General features: G+C 57.3%; 2 pseudogenes across 2 annotated transcripts; both read right to left on the bottom strand.

The window, feature by feature from the left end:
* Positions 1-1,125: 1,125 nt before the first annotated feature.
* Positions 1,126-8,380, bottom strand: LOC309823738 (transcriptional enhancer factor TEF-4-like; annotated as a pseudogene). Its single transcript has 5 exons — positions 8,314-8,380; positions 3,752-3,876; positions 3,135-3,317; positions 1,837-1,922; positions 1,126-1,747 (listed from the first exon to the last, which is right to left on the bottom strand). The product of its transcript is annotated as a transcriptional enhancer factor TEF-4-like (transcript).
* A 4,086-nt stretch (positions 8,381-12,466) lies between these two features.
* Positions 12,467-12,724, bottom strand: LOC309824610 (dynein light chain 1, cytoplasmic-like; annotated as a pseudogene). The gene has a single exon. The product of its transcript is annotated as a dynein light chain 1, cytoplasmic-like (transcript).
* Positions 12,725-13,506: the final 782 nt, after the last annotated feature.

Here is a 13,506-nt window from a genome sequence, read left to right on the forward strand (position 1 = left end):
GATGGTCCCCATCCCGGGGACAAGCGGCGCAGGCCCAGGGTCAGGGTCAGGGTCAAGGATGCCTCGGCCAAGCGAGGCACAGGGTGGACCCCGGGAAGAAAACACTGACTCCCAGCCATGCTGTGCCCTTTCCACAGAGGAGAGACTGAGGCCCCCAGGCCGAGGTGGTGTGCGGGCTACCCCGAGGGCGGGAAGGAGGGCTCGGCCTTAGCAAGACGCAAGTCGTGCCCGTGCAGCCTCGGGCCTCCTCCCCCGCGCCCTGCCCCGTGTCGGCCCCCCCGCAGATGCTGGAGACGTAGCACCTGCTACAAAGCCCTGGGGCAGCCACAGACTTGCCCGCCCCTTAAGCGTCAGGCCCTGGAGCTCCCCTGCGCTCCCTCCTTGGAGCTGCCAGGACCACAGGAGCCCCCTTAGTGGGCTTGCAAAGCGATTTTTTTTTTTTTTTTTTTGGTAAAATAGCTTTTTCCTCTGTCAAAACACAAACCAACACACTTTGAGGGGAGGGGAGGAGAACGAGGCAACACAGTCTAGCCCCACGGCTCACTTAGAGGAGGACATGAGACTTAAAAGCCTGACCCCACTGCTTGCCCAGCGGAGGAAATGTCATGACCCTAACACCCACTTATAAATATCTCTTGTTATATTAAAAATATATATATACATTTCCAGGGCCCACCTGGCTCTACTCCTGCACAGAAAGGGTTAACCTTCAAAATTCACCATCAGGGTCCCGGGATGGGGCTGGTAAGGAGAGGCAGCTTGGGAAGAAGGGGGGTGCTGAAAAACAGAGAGGGACAAGCCAATGTGTACCTGGGGCCCTCCAAGACCTCCAAAACAGAGAAGGGGGAGGATGCCTGTCAGAGACGGAAACCAATGCTGTCCCAGGGGTTGTCTCACTCCTGTCCCCAGTGGTAAATGCTCTGGAGTGATCTGTCCTTTCAGACATCCCTGTGAGGTCCCGATATCAGGATGCATCCTTTCCTCTCAGTCCCAGCCCATTCAACTCACCACCGAGCTTTAAAGGTCCTAAGAGGGAGTAGCCCACCGCCCCCACCCCCAGCCAAGTAAGAAGTGTGAGGAAAGCTGGAGGTCCTTCCTGGGAGGAGCCACTGCTGGGGTCCCCCTTCAGTCCCTGACCAGGCGGTAAATGTGGTGCTGGGCCCCCCGCTCACTGGTGGAGACCTCGAAGACACAGGCGGTGCAGAGCAGCAGTTCCTGGGTGTCTCTGTCTGTCACCACCTGGAGGATGGTGCGGTTCTCCAGGACACTGGTCATCACGTAGCACTCGGGCAGCTGCCACAGCTTGTGTGGAAAATTCACCAGGTACTCACACATGGGTGAGCGCAGCAGGCGCTGCACGAACCTCCCGTCCTCCAGCTGGCACGCTCTGTCTCTACCTTCTCCACCACCTGCTTGCCAACGGAGCAGACCTTGGAGGAACAGGTGAAGGTCATGTGCTCCAGGCTCTTGTGCTGGCTGCTCCCTCCACAGAAGCCACCACTGCCACCGCCGGCCCCCACCTCCTCGCCACTCGGGCCCCAGTTCAGGTCCGCCCAGAACTCGACCAGGAAGAAGGCGTTGGGGGGCCCACGATCATACAGCTCCCGCAGACCACCCTTTATCTCAGGGAATGTGTCATAGATCTGCCGGACGTCCACACTCTCGAGGGGGGCGCGCTCCGGGGCTGGGGCAGTGCTGGCTGATGTGTACAAACAGGTGCCTCTGGTAAGAGTCAGCTCCGCTCAGCCTGCAACACCACCCCACAAGTATTGGGGTCTGAGCCCCAAATTAAATTGGAGAGAAACTGCAGGAATTTAAGAGACTCCGTGAAGTCGCCTGAGGGAGCAGGGGTCAACCCAGCGGCCTGGAACCCAGGCTGGGCTCCCCCCGGGGCTGCCAGCTGCCACAGCCAGGATACCATTCTGTGCACGAGGAGGTGTCAGGAGCCGCCAACCATCTCTATCCCCGTCCGCTCCCGGTATGTGGGCAGATGTTCCTCCAGCAGCGGAGGTCAGCTACCTCGAACCATGATGCATTCGGAGCTGTGCCTCCCGCACAGTATGTCAGCCCAAAGAGGTGTGTGAGACCGTGAGAGTTCTAGTTAAATCTACCGCCCTCATAAGTAATGGCATGACTTGATAAAGGAACTAGTGCAGGCCAGGTTGGAGCTGAGTCTGGGCTGGGATCAGGGCTCAGCCTTCAGAGGAAGAGGGCTCCGTCTGGAACTAGGGTATGAAGCGACGAGGGCTGAACCTGAAGCGTAGATCGGGGCTGAGTCGGGGGAAGGACTGGGCTCAGCAAGGGGCCCCAGGCTGAGAGGCGGAATTTCTTCCCCGAGCAGCCAAAGCCCGAGCCACCCACGTGATCCTCTTCTTGCGCTGCGAGCGGCAAGATATTTTCACCAGCTGCCCGATGCATCGCCCATAAAGCCATAAAGCAGAAACTGACTTTGAAATGGCCCTTTCTCCGCCTGTATCCTCGGGCATAAATTTAAATAAAATGGCAATCTAAATGCCTGCGACTCTTGAGTTGTCCTCGTGGGGCTGTCTCTCCGGGCTGCGTGGGGAGACAGAATGCCACCCTAAACCCATCCTCCTGTGCCACACGGGTGAACGTCGGTGGGGGGCGGCAGCGGGGAGGGTGGGCAGCCCTTGGCAGATGGAGCGGACACGTGGGACCGGTGCCTTCCCCTCTGCTGATGCCGGCTCCCAGGGGGACAGGAGAGACGCTGGGTCACCCGAGGGAGGGGCTGCACCTCCGTCCACCTGGGAAAATGGGGAAAGACACAGCATCTCTTTTGCACGCTCTGTGTAAGATTTAACAGGCACTGAGCAGACTCCCGACCCACAGTAAGTGCTCATAAGTATCCTGCATGTCTCCGCCAGGTTGAGAACCCACAGGGAGCGCCGACGGGGGACTCAGCTGGTCCGACTTGTGCGGAGCACTCTTCTCAAACCCAAGTGTGTGGAGGAACCCCCAGAGGGCTGGCTCCGCCCCAGGTTCTGAGCCAGCAGGCCTGGGAGGGGCCTGAGAACGTGCATTTCTATCAGGTTTCCAGCTGGTGCTGCTGGCACGGGGACCACGCTTGGAGACCTGCTGTGCTAGAGAAAGCTCGCCCGGTAGCGGTGACTCACGAGCAGCAGGTGGGTACGGGAGGGCAGGAAGACGGGGCGGAGGGCCTCGCTGCTGCGGCCCAGGCTGGAGGGGACCAGAGGGCTCCGCCTGCGTGGGGGCAGGGGGAAAGGAGGGGTCGCCATGCCTTGGTCCGCCCCGGCGCCCCAGCCCTGCGCATGCAGAGCCCCCTCGCGCAGGGTACCCTGTGCGCACAGCACGGGGCAGGGCACCCAAATCAACTGCGCCTGGCCTCAGGCTCCTGCCCATGAGCTCCTCCCTCACGGCAGCAGCCTAGACACAGGCTCCACGTACCGGTGGACAAACCAAAGCTCAGGAAGGTGAGGACCCACCACGTCCTCTGGGCCAGGGAGTGGCGGCTGCTCCCCAAATCCAAATCCTGGGCTTCCTTCCCAAGCCCCTCTCCAACCTTTCTCCCTGCAAACTCGGAGGCTGAGCTTCCAGCCAGGTCCCAGGTACAAGCCCTGGCGTTTGGGGGTACATGCCAAACCCACGGTGCCCTTAATCTGGTCCCGACAAGACTGGACCCTCCCCTCAACCTCCATCCTCTGGACGGCCAGGCCACCCTGTTCCTGTCTCCCAGTGCAGCCCCAGAGGAGGAAAGCCATCAGGACATCACGCTGTCGGGAGCAACTTGGCTTTTACGGATGGCCTTTGCCAAGATCTGCAGCCTGGCACAAACAGGCAGAGGCACCTCACCAACAGTGAGGAAGGAAACTGGCCACAGGGATGAGCTCCCGGGACCTGCAGGGGGAGGGAATGGGGGCTGATCTGGTGACATGGGTGGGAGATGCACCTCACCAACAGTGAGGAAGGAAACTGGCCACAGGGACGAGCTCCCGGGACCTGCAGGGGGAGGGAACGGGGGGTGATCTGGTGACATGGGTGGGAGGTGAGGGCAAGAGCCAGCTGTCAGGAGGGGCTACGGGCTGGCGTAAGGACAAGTGTGATCGGGTACCTGAAACGCTTCGCGTGGAGCAGTGGGCAGACGTGAGCTCAGCGGCGTGTGCACTCAGCTACGTGCCCTCAGGTGTGCGCTCACAGCCACATGAGGAAAGGGCTCAGGGGCTTGTAGAAGGTTTTGCAGATAAGAGGGACTTACCGTTCCACAAGCAAAATCAAGGGTCAGAGCGTAGCTGTGGGCAGGGCTCAGGGGCTCTCTCTGGATCGGGGAGCAGTGATGAGCTGAGCGTCTTGCTGGTCTGGGCTCAGAGTCAAGGTCATCCCCCAGCCTGGGTGCAGAGTCCTCCAGAGCTGGAGTCCAAGGCTGAGCATAGGTCAGGGCAGAGCCTATGCTGTGGACGGCTGGGCACGAAGGAGGCAGGAGAACTTAGCAGGGAGTGCCCGTGCAGAGCGCAGCTGCAGGGCCCAAGCAGCTGGGCGTAGAATAGATGGTGTTCACAGGCAGTGGGGTGGGGGGGATACTCCTCCTTTGACCCAGCCTCGCCACTTGTCTACAGTCTGGCTACGGTCACTCAGACCCCTCCCGGCCCGAGGTCAATCCAGTGCACTCTCTGAGGGGCTCGCCAGTGGGCCAGGCTTCTCTGACTCCATTTCCTGCTTCCACCAGGCCCACCAGCCTCCACCAGGCCCACCAGCCTCCGCCGGCCCCCACCAGCCATCCATTAGCCAAGATGAGTCCCCATCTAGATCCGTTCTACGTCACCACCGGCCCTGACCTGCTCCCTTCTCTCTGCCCTCTGCCAAACCAAACGAGGGACACCCCCCCTAACCCTGCAACACACCACCCCTGAGACCGAGACAGAAGGTGGGGACTTTCGCTGGTGACGCAGGGTAATGACAAGGGCAGAAGAGGGGGCGCTGGAAGCTGCACAGCAGGAGATGCAAAGCTGACATCTGACTTCCTTTTCTAGAAACCTCTTGGTCTCCCTGGAGAAGAGCCCGATTCCCGGGTGAAGCAGGGTAAGCGCCTGGAGCATCCTGTGATGTCAGAAAGTGAAGGGGGCGGGGCATGAGGGCGGGGCAGGGAGCCAAACGCAGGAGCTCCCCCTGCTGGAGCAGCCTGGGAAAAACATAAACACCGGGAGTGTTCCATTCACCCGTAACAAAGCGAACGTCTGCGAGCCCGCACCGGCATTAACAGATAACTGGATAAATAATTAAGTGGAAGAGAAGGGACGAATCTTCCCTAGAGAGGAATTCTAATTAACACATGTAGAAGGAATGAGGGGAATTGGATACCCCGTGAGCACACCGCTGCCAGCAAGACCCACCAATGGCAGCTCAAAATCATGAACAAAAGTTTAAGGAAAAGGAATGCATTGTGAAGCCTCCAATTACTTCCCTCAAAGATATTTATTAGTTATGAAGAGAAAAATAGTAACTTTCCGGTAACTTTTAAAAATAGTAACTTTGCAATAGAGAAACCCGACAAACACCGGTTTGAAGGGATCAAGGTTAACACCACCTAAGACCTACAGCCCTCAGGGCCTCCCCACGTGACAGCTGCGGAGGGCGCCTCCCTTCTCTCATATTCCTGCCCTAAATGCAGAGCCTCCATCTAATTGTGGAAAAAAAATAGTTGACAAACCCAAATTGGGGCACATTCTATAAAATAACCGAGCAGCACTGTCCCGAAGGCAGAGACGTGAACAGAATGAGGGAACAGCGCAGGCAGAGGGCTCAGGAGAGCAGACGACAAAACGCGAGGGGGCATCTGGGGCGGGATACACATCGGATCCTGAAACGGGAAGGACTTCAGTGGAAAACTGGGGAGCCCGCAGCGAGGTCTGTGGTTTGGGGAACAGTCTCACACGCACGGTAATATCTCCCCCTTGCTGACTGTATTACAATCAGGTAGGAATGTTAGGGAGGCTGGGCGGGGTAGTATACAGAAGATCTCTGTCCTAGTGCGCAACTCTTCCTTTTATTTTGAGATGATTTCAAGTGAAGAAGGCATCTCCTTGGCCACATTTGTGTGCTTGGACCCCAGCCTGGCCCGGAGCAGCTCAGTCTTCCGTCTGCTTCTCCCCTCCCTTCCCCAACCCCCCACGTCCCCCAGCCATCCCTGAGCAGAGCTCTCCCTCCACAAGCAGCTCATTCAGGTGTGTTCCCCAGTGAAAACAGTTTCCTCCCCGACAGGAGAGCTGGCACTAGCCAGCAAAGAAAACTTTCTTACCTGAGAATTGCCAAGCAGCCCTGAGGGGGAGCCCCACACCCACTGCCCCCAGTGGGACCAGTTCCTGGCTCCGTATGCCATGCCCTAGAAAGATGACACCTGCAGTGGGCAGGCCAGCCCTGGTAGGCATCGCTGTAGCACTGGGCCAACTCCTAGCCACTGGCAACTCTATTGGTGGCTGCCTTGGGGTCAGGCATCCAACCTGGTCCAGGATGACAGGTCACATGACACAGGCTATAGCAGCCTTTACATAAAAATCCTTTTTGAAAAGAAAATGCCCGCCCAAACTATTCTACCGTCTCCCACCTCTCATTCTACCTAAACCCATCTCAAATTGTCCATTTAGAAATTTCTTCTAAAGGATTTCCCAATGCTCCCCAGTCCCCGTTTGGGGAATCGCAGGATGGCCCCAACAGCCAGCCAGAAAAGAGAAAACCCAGCCACCACTCGTGGCCTCATGTCCCCATGCTCCATCCAGAAGGGCCCCCCTTAGCCTCCGGGAACACAGAGAAACACCCCAGAACTGTAAGCCTCTTGTCCCAGCCCACGCCCCACCCCAGTCCTCCGAGAACTGCAGCGCCCAAGTCATTTCCATCCAATCAAGGCGGCAGCAGGAGGTATCTGTGAAACATGCCGTATGACTTCACAGTGGGAAATAGATTAATAAACCATTATGATCAGCCAGCTGATTATTAGCATGAGAATGAGGCTCTGGAGCTAATTGAAGCCATCCGGCAAAATGTCAGCGCCTGCTTGGGGTATGAAATATTCATCGCACCCAAGCCCCAACCAGAGAGCAGAGGTTTGTACGTACCTTTCCTTGTATGGCCAATGTCAGACGGGGCTCCTTCCCCTGTGGCACGGTCAGGGCCAAGGCTCAGAGCCACCTACTTACCGGGGCAGTGGACTTCTCCAGAGGGGCATGGGGTTTGGTTACAGATGTGGTCCTTTTCTTGATCCACTTTAAGAAAAGAGAGAAATTCTTGTGAGTGTAGAGAGCTTATGGGATCTCGCCTGGGGGAGGCCGTTTGTCCCTGGGAGGTGGGGTTCAGGGATGCCCCTTCTGGTGTATTTCAGCTGTGTTCCCTGAGGGGCGTGCCGCATCTGTTCCGCAGCCTGCAGCAGTGCCATTCTTGACCGTGGAGTAGCCTCAGCCACTTCCCTCCGCTGACCTTTCCCTCCCCGTTGCTCGGCCAGCAGCCAAGAGCTCTCTCCTCCAGCCAGGGGTCTTCAGCCAGCTCCAGTCATGGTGGGCGTGCAGGACAGGATGCGCCACAAGGACAGGCCGGCCCCCGCGTGATGCCTTGTCTCCACTAAAGCCAAGAGGGGGGCAGTTTCTCAGTCCCCCACAATGTGGAAAATATTAATGGCCTCTTCCCTACCGTCATAGCAGCCACACTTTTTACAAAGTAGGTCTTCCCTGGTGGCGCAGTGGTTAAGCATCCGCCTGCCAATGCAGGGGACACGGGTTCGAGACCTGGTCCGGGAAGATCCCACGTGCCACAGAGCAACTAAGCCCATGTGCCACAACTACTGAGCCTGCATTCTAGAGCCCACGTGCCACAACTACTGAAGCCTGTGCGCCTAGAGCCCATGCTCCGCAACAAGAGAAGCCACTGCGATGAGAAGTCCGCGCACCGCAACAAAGAGTAGCCCCCGCTCACCACAACTAGAGAAAGCCCGCGCACAGCAACGAAGACCCAAAGCAGCCAAAAATAAATAAATAAATAAACAAATAAATTTTAATAAATAGAAAGTATCCAACCTTCTATTGTGTGTTGGATGTGAGATTGACATCAATTTTTCTAACAACAACAACAACAAAAAAAAAGCTGCTCTATGCCATTTTTTTAATTAAGATAAATTAAAATTCCTCTGGTTTGAAGATATTTTAAAGACTTTTGTGACAGCCTGAAGATCGTTACTGCCCCCCTGGGGCTCCGGCTGATTCCAGCTGCGACAGCGTCTGCGATCTGCCCTCCGGCCAAGACCCCAGGGCAGACGCCCCCAACCTGGCATGGGGACAGAGTCCCAGAACCCACCCTGAGACCTGGACGCTCCCAGCTCCTGCTGGGGGTCGGAACGGATGCTGCCTTTGGGGAGCGCCATGCCCGGTGTTTATGAAAAGCCAGATTTAATATACGTGCCACCTCCAGTGGGTGCTACCAAGCAACACCAAAGAGTGGAGTTCCGATCCATCTTACAGTGTGGGTGACCTCAAGAACAGGGTGCTGGTGGAGGGAACCAGGCACTCTCCCCCACGTATTGTGATTCCACTTGTAGAAGAGGCAACTCCAAGACAGAAAGCAGATTAGCAGTAGCCGGGGGCTGGGGCAGGCATCAGAAGGGAGTGCTGGTGGGGACGGGGGCTCCTTAGGGGCAGCGAGATGTTCTCCAATTGATTGTGGTGCTTGCACAGCTCTGTGAACGCAGTAAAAATCACTGAATTGTACGGCACATGAATTATATCTCAATAAACCTGTTTTAAAAAAAAAGAAATCACTATACAGTAATAACATATTTATTCTGAAAAAAGAAATGTATATATACATATACCCTCTTACCTAGCGATTCCACTTCTAGGAATTTTTCCTAAGGAAATAATGAAGGACATGCACATAAATGCTTTCATACTTTAAAAAAGACATTAAAGTGTCAAGTGAGAGGGCTTTGAATAAATTACGGTGCATGCATTTGCTAGAACACTGCACAAATAGCAACTTAACACAATGTGGTAGAAACGCATCTATTGACATAGATGTGTGTTCACGATAAACTGTTGAGTGAAATTAACAGGGAACAAACAGCAAATGTGGATACTGTCAAATGATATGCCTCACCCACATGGGAGAGCGGTCGCTGAGTTATACACAGGGGCTACTTCCAGATAAGGGCTTTGGGAGGCTTTTTTTCCCTCCTTCTTTCAATTCTCAGGATCATCTAGCTTTTCCATTTTGACCTGTGTTACTGGTGCAATAAACTGGTATGGGTTCTTTTTTGGAGATGGCCAGAGGGAGGGCAAGTAAAGAGAAGGATGGTCTGGTCTGAGCAAACAGAGTGTTTTGGGGGAGCAGAGCAGAGCGGCCTCTCCAGCAGAGAGGGCTCTTGGAGCTCAGAACCAGGGCACCTGGGCAAGACCTGCCTCTCTGGTCCTCCGTCATGTATAAAATATGTGATAAATCCCACCTGGAATCCTCGCTCCCATGCTGAGCCCCAGAGGCCCCGAGGAAGCCACTGAAGGAAGACAGCTGTGGGTGCAGGAAGCCAGCCCCACATCCTCACGTCCCAGGGACCAGGCCTGGATGACGAGCTCGGGCCCCGGGCCAGCAGGTCGGCACTGTGCCTGCTCCCTTTGCCTGTGCATCATTTCCTGTTACTCAGCATCACTCAGCCCGGGAGATGCCAGCCTGGGGCCGCGCCAGCTGCTGAGAGGAGCTGCTCCCTGTTCCGGGCACGCTCGGCTGGGTTTGGGTAGCCCAGGCCTGAGCGGAGTTGACAGCGCTGTCTGCTCCATCCCGAGGAGGGTAGCTCTGGGAGCAGACACAGCAACACCCAGCGCCTGCCTGAAGTGGGGCGGGACCCCCCAGCTTAGCCCCGGGCCCGCCGCCCCTCCATGGCCCTGCACAGGTGCAGGAGGCTGTGAGACAGGACTACCCCGGACACCAGCCTCAGGTGATGAGGCCGGAGGTTCCATCGGGACAGTGGCAGGGCTGTTGCAGAGGGACAGCACGATCCGATCTGGCCCATGGCGTTAAGTGAGCACGTACTAACTGCTCTAATGGGCTGTTTCCCTTACCCCTCACACCAGCTGGGTACCCAGGCTTACAGATGAGGGACCAAGGCTCAGGAAGTTCGTTGCCCAACTTGATTACTAGCTGGGCCCAGACTTAAATCTGCCTGAGTGGGGAAGCTGTGCCCCAGGCTCGCTGCAGCGGGTCTGGGTTGCCAGGGTCGGGCTGCCCACCAAGCACCCGCAGGCCTCCAGACTGGGCCGGGGGCCTGGCAGCTCCACCCCCGTGGGGAAGCAGGGAAGAGGCTCCACCTGAAAGACCGACAGAGCAGGCGGGCAGGGTCCCGGTGGTCATGGCCTAGGGCAGCCTGTGGTCTCCAGAAGCTGCCGCAAGACAGGCAGGGCCAGGAGCCCGGGCTGGGCCTGTGCCCTCGGGGAGGAGAGGAAAAGTGGAGCCCGCCCACTGGGGGAGGGCCTGTCCCAGCTCTGCTTCCCAGGAAACAGGCTGCAGGAGCGTGGGCCCTGGAGGCCCCCCTGTAAGGAGCTGAGGACAGCAGGTGGGCAGAGAACAAGGCAGGCCTGCAGTGAAGGTGCAGCGGCCGAGTTTCCGCAGGTCACACGGGGTGGAGCTGGGGGCGGTGGTCCTGGGGGCTAGGCCACCACCTCAGAGCTGCCTGAACTGAGGTGAGGGGGACAGGCCTCCACACCCACTGCATCAGGTCATCACTGGCACAGGCCCCCAAGGGGGCAGCTACCTTGGACCAGGAGGGTCCAGGTGGCCAAGGGCGGAAGGTGGCGGCTGTGAGAACGTACTGACGGCAGCTGGGACCGGAAGAGGGAACCTGGGTGGATGCAGAGCACAGTCAGGGGCAGAGGCAGCCCCCATCCTGCCCAGAGAGGGCTGGGGTCAAGGCGAGGCCCCCAGGGCTCCTATCTGCCACGGGGCAGAGACGAGCCCTCCTGGTACCCTGAGCCTGGGTCCTCCATGCTGGCCGCGCCCCTGGCTTGTGGCTGCCATGCCCACAGGTCCTAGTGGGCTTTGGTGGTTCACTTCTCTGGCTTCCTTTCCAATCGCGGATGTCAAACCTCAGGGCACTGCCTGGGTCCCTTTCCAGAGGGAGCTGATGCGGGACAGCAGGTGATAGGGGAGGGCCTGGATTCCCTTCCTTCCCCTGTCCTCTGGCAGGACCCTCCGTGCATCCAACCCCCTACCGCCTCCCCCTAATCACAGCCCGGCCAGGAACCCACGGCCGTGCTCACCGATTGAAGGTAGCACAGCCCTCAACACAGCCCCTCACGGGGCAAGAACGCTACGTTCATAAAAGCAGTGTTTTTTCTCTCTATGAAGATATCGGAACTCACTGCGGGGGAATCCAAACCACCCAGCTGAGCAGAAACGGAAAGTCTCCCCAGATCCCTACCCAGCTGGAACCTTCCGCAGCTTCGGTGCCACCCCCTCCCTGGGCCCCCTTGCAGGTTTGCAGAGGTTGAGGCATAGACCCGCATCCGTGCTCCCACTCTCTGGGGGTTTCACTCGACAGTGTGATGTCCGTCGTGTCCAGATACAGATGTTCATTCAGCCTTTCCAGTTGCACGTGTCAAACCTCAGGGCACTGCCTGGGTGCCGAGACCTCTGGGCGTGGGGCGGTGTCCCCCATCCCCCGACAGTTCAGGGGGATCGGAGAGGTGGGCGCCGGGACAGAACCTACAGGACCCCCAAGCAAGTGCAGAGAGCCCGCCAGACCTTGGTGCCCTGGCCTGGGAAGCAGGGTCTGTTGACCGCACAGCTGCGACCACATCTGGTGAGTGGGAAAGCTCTCAGGAACGTGCGGGTGGCAGCAGGGAAATTGGAGCCGAAGAAGCAGAGACAGCCCGCCTGCAGTAACTTCTTTGCTCAATCAATAGCCATTTCCCGGCTCCAAATTACTTTCTTTTCCCCCTGAAACCATCCGAGGCAGCTACTGCCGATCAGCTGTGACACGTTAAAGAAATGCTATTGGAATTTCCAGGCCTGAGAGGGTTCTCCTGACCCAGTGTTTGCTCAGCCATCCCTGGCAATGCCACAGAGAGGACAAGACGTAAAAAGAGCTCATGGACCCGGCTGAGCAGCTCGGCTCCGGCCACGGGGCAGCCAGGACCTGCGCGAGGCTCAGGGTCCCCAGAGCGGCCTGCTGGGGCCTCCACACCTCGGCGGAGTGGGCGCCAGACTTTGGCATCCACCCTGTCCCTCCCTCCCTGGGCCCGACTTTTTTTGTTTTGGTTTTGTTTTCGTTTTTTGTTTTGTTTTGCTAATTGCTTTATAACCACAACAAACTAGTGCAGAGAAAGCCCTGTACAAAACAACACAATAAAGATCGAGGTGTTCCCTTAGGCAAGGCTGAAGATTTCAGTCTCTGGCATTTGGGATCTAGGCTGCAGTCCTTGTTTTCGGATGGATCACTGGGTGTGTGGCACCGTCCATGCTTTTAACCAGATTTGAACAGGAGAACGGCCACTTGGCTCAGGTAGAAGACGAAGAGTTGGGTTTCACGTGTCACATCACTGCCAAAGTTCCTCCCCACGGTGCAGTGCCAGGTAGGGCTGTACTTCTTGTCAAACTCCTTCCTGACACGGGCGGCAACGTCCTTCTCTATAGTCTATTTCTCTAGTTCCTGAGTAGCACTCTCCACCGAGTCCTGTTGCATCTCCTCTGACATATTGGCATTTTTCATCACGGCCTCTCGGTCACACGTGGTTACCAAGGGGCAGGGGCTGGCCGACTGCAACGGCGGCGCATCTGTGGAGCCCCACGCCAGCCGCCGCCGCCTAGTCATGGGCCCGACTGTTAATTGCCCCAACTGCATGCCAGGCCGAGCATGGGGTACGAGCCCACAGAAATGACAGAGACGAGTGCCCTGCCCTCTGGAAGCAGGCAGGACGGGAGGCCACGCAGAAGCAACTCTTGGAGTGGCTAAAATAACCTAGTTGCGGCCGTGTGCTCACAGCAAGAGGGAGTCCATCCCCCCAGCAGGGCCCCGGGAACCCTAAGCCTCCCAGCATGGATAAGAGAGCCTCTGGCAGGCTTTTCCTGTGATGCGAACCCATCTCACCTGTTCCCAAATGTAGTGGATTGAATGGGGGTTCTCAAAAGGTATGTCCGTGTCCCTACCCCCAGAACCCGTGAATGTGACCTTGTTTGGGAAAAAGGTCTTTGCAGATGTAATGAAGTTAACGATCTTGAGATGAGATCATCCTAGATTAACCGGGTAGGTCTTAAATCCGCGGGCAAGTGACCTTATAAGAGACACAGAGACAGAGGAGAAGCCACATGAAGTTGGAACAGAGACTGGAGGGATGCGGCCACAAGCCAGGGACACCTGGACCACCACGAGCTGGAAGAGGCGGGAAGGATCCTCCCCCAAAGCCTCTGGAGGGAGCGCAGCCCCGCCGACACCTTGATCTTGAATTTCTGTCCTCCAGAACTGGGAGACGATAAACTCCTGTTGCTTTCGGCCCCCCGGTTTTG

This window comes from Grampus griseus (assembly GCF_964374135.1).
Source record: "Grampus griseus genome assembly, chromosome: 6".
In the NCBI taxonomy this organism is placed as follows: domain Eukaryota; kingdom Metazoa; phylum Chordata; class Mammalia; order Artiodactyla; family Delphinidae; genus Grampus; species Grampus griseus.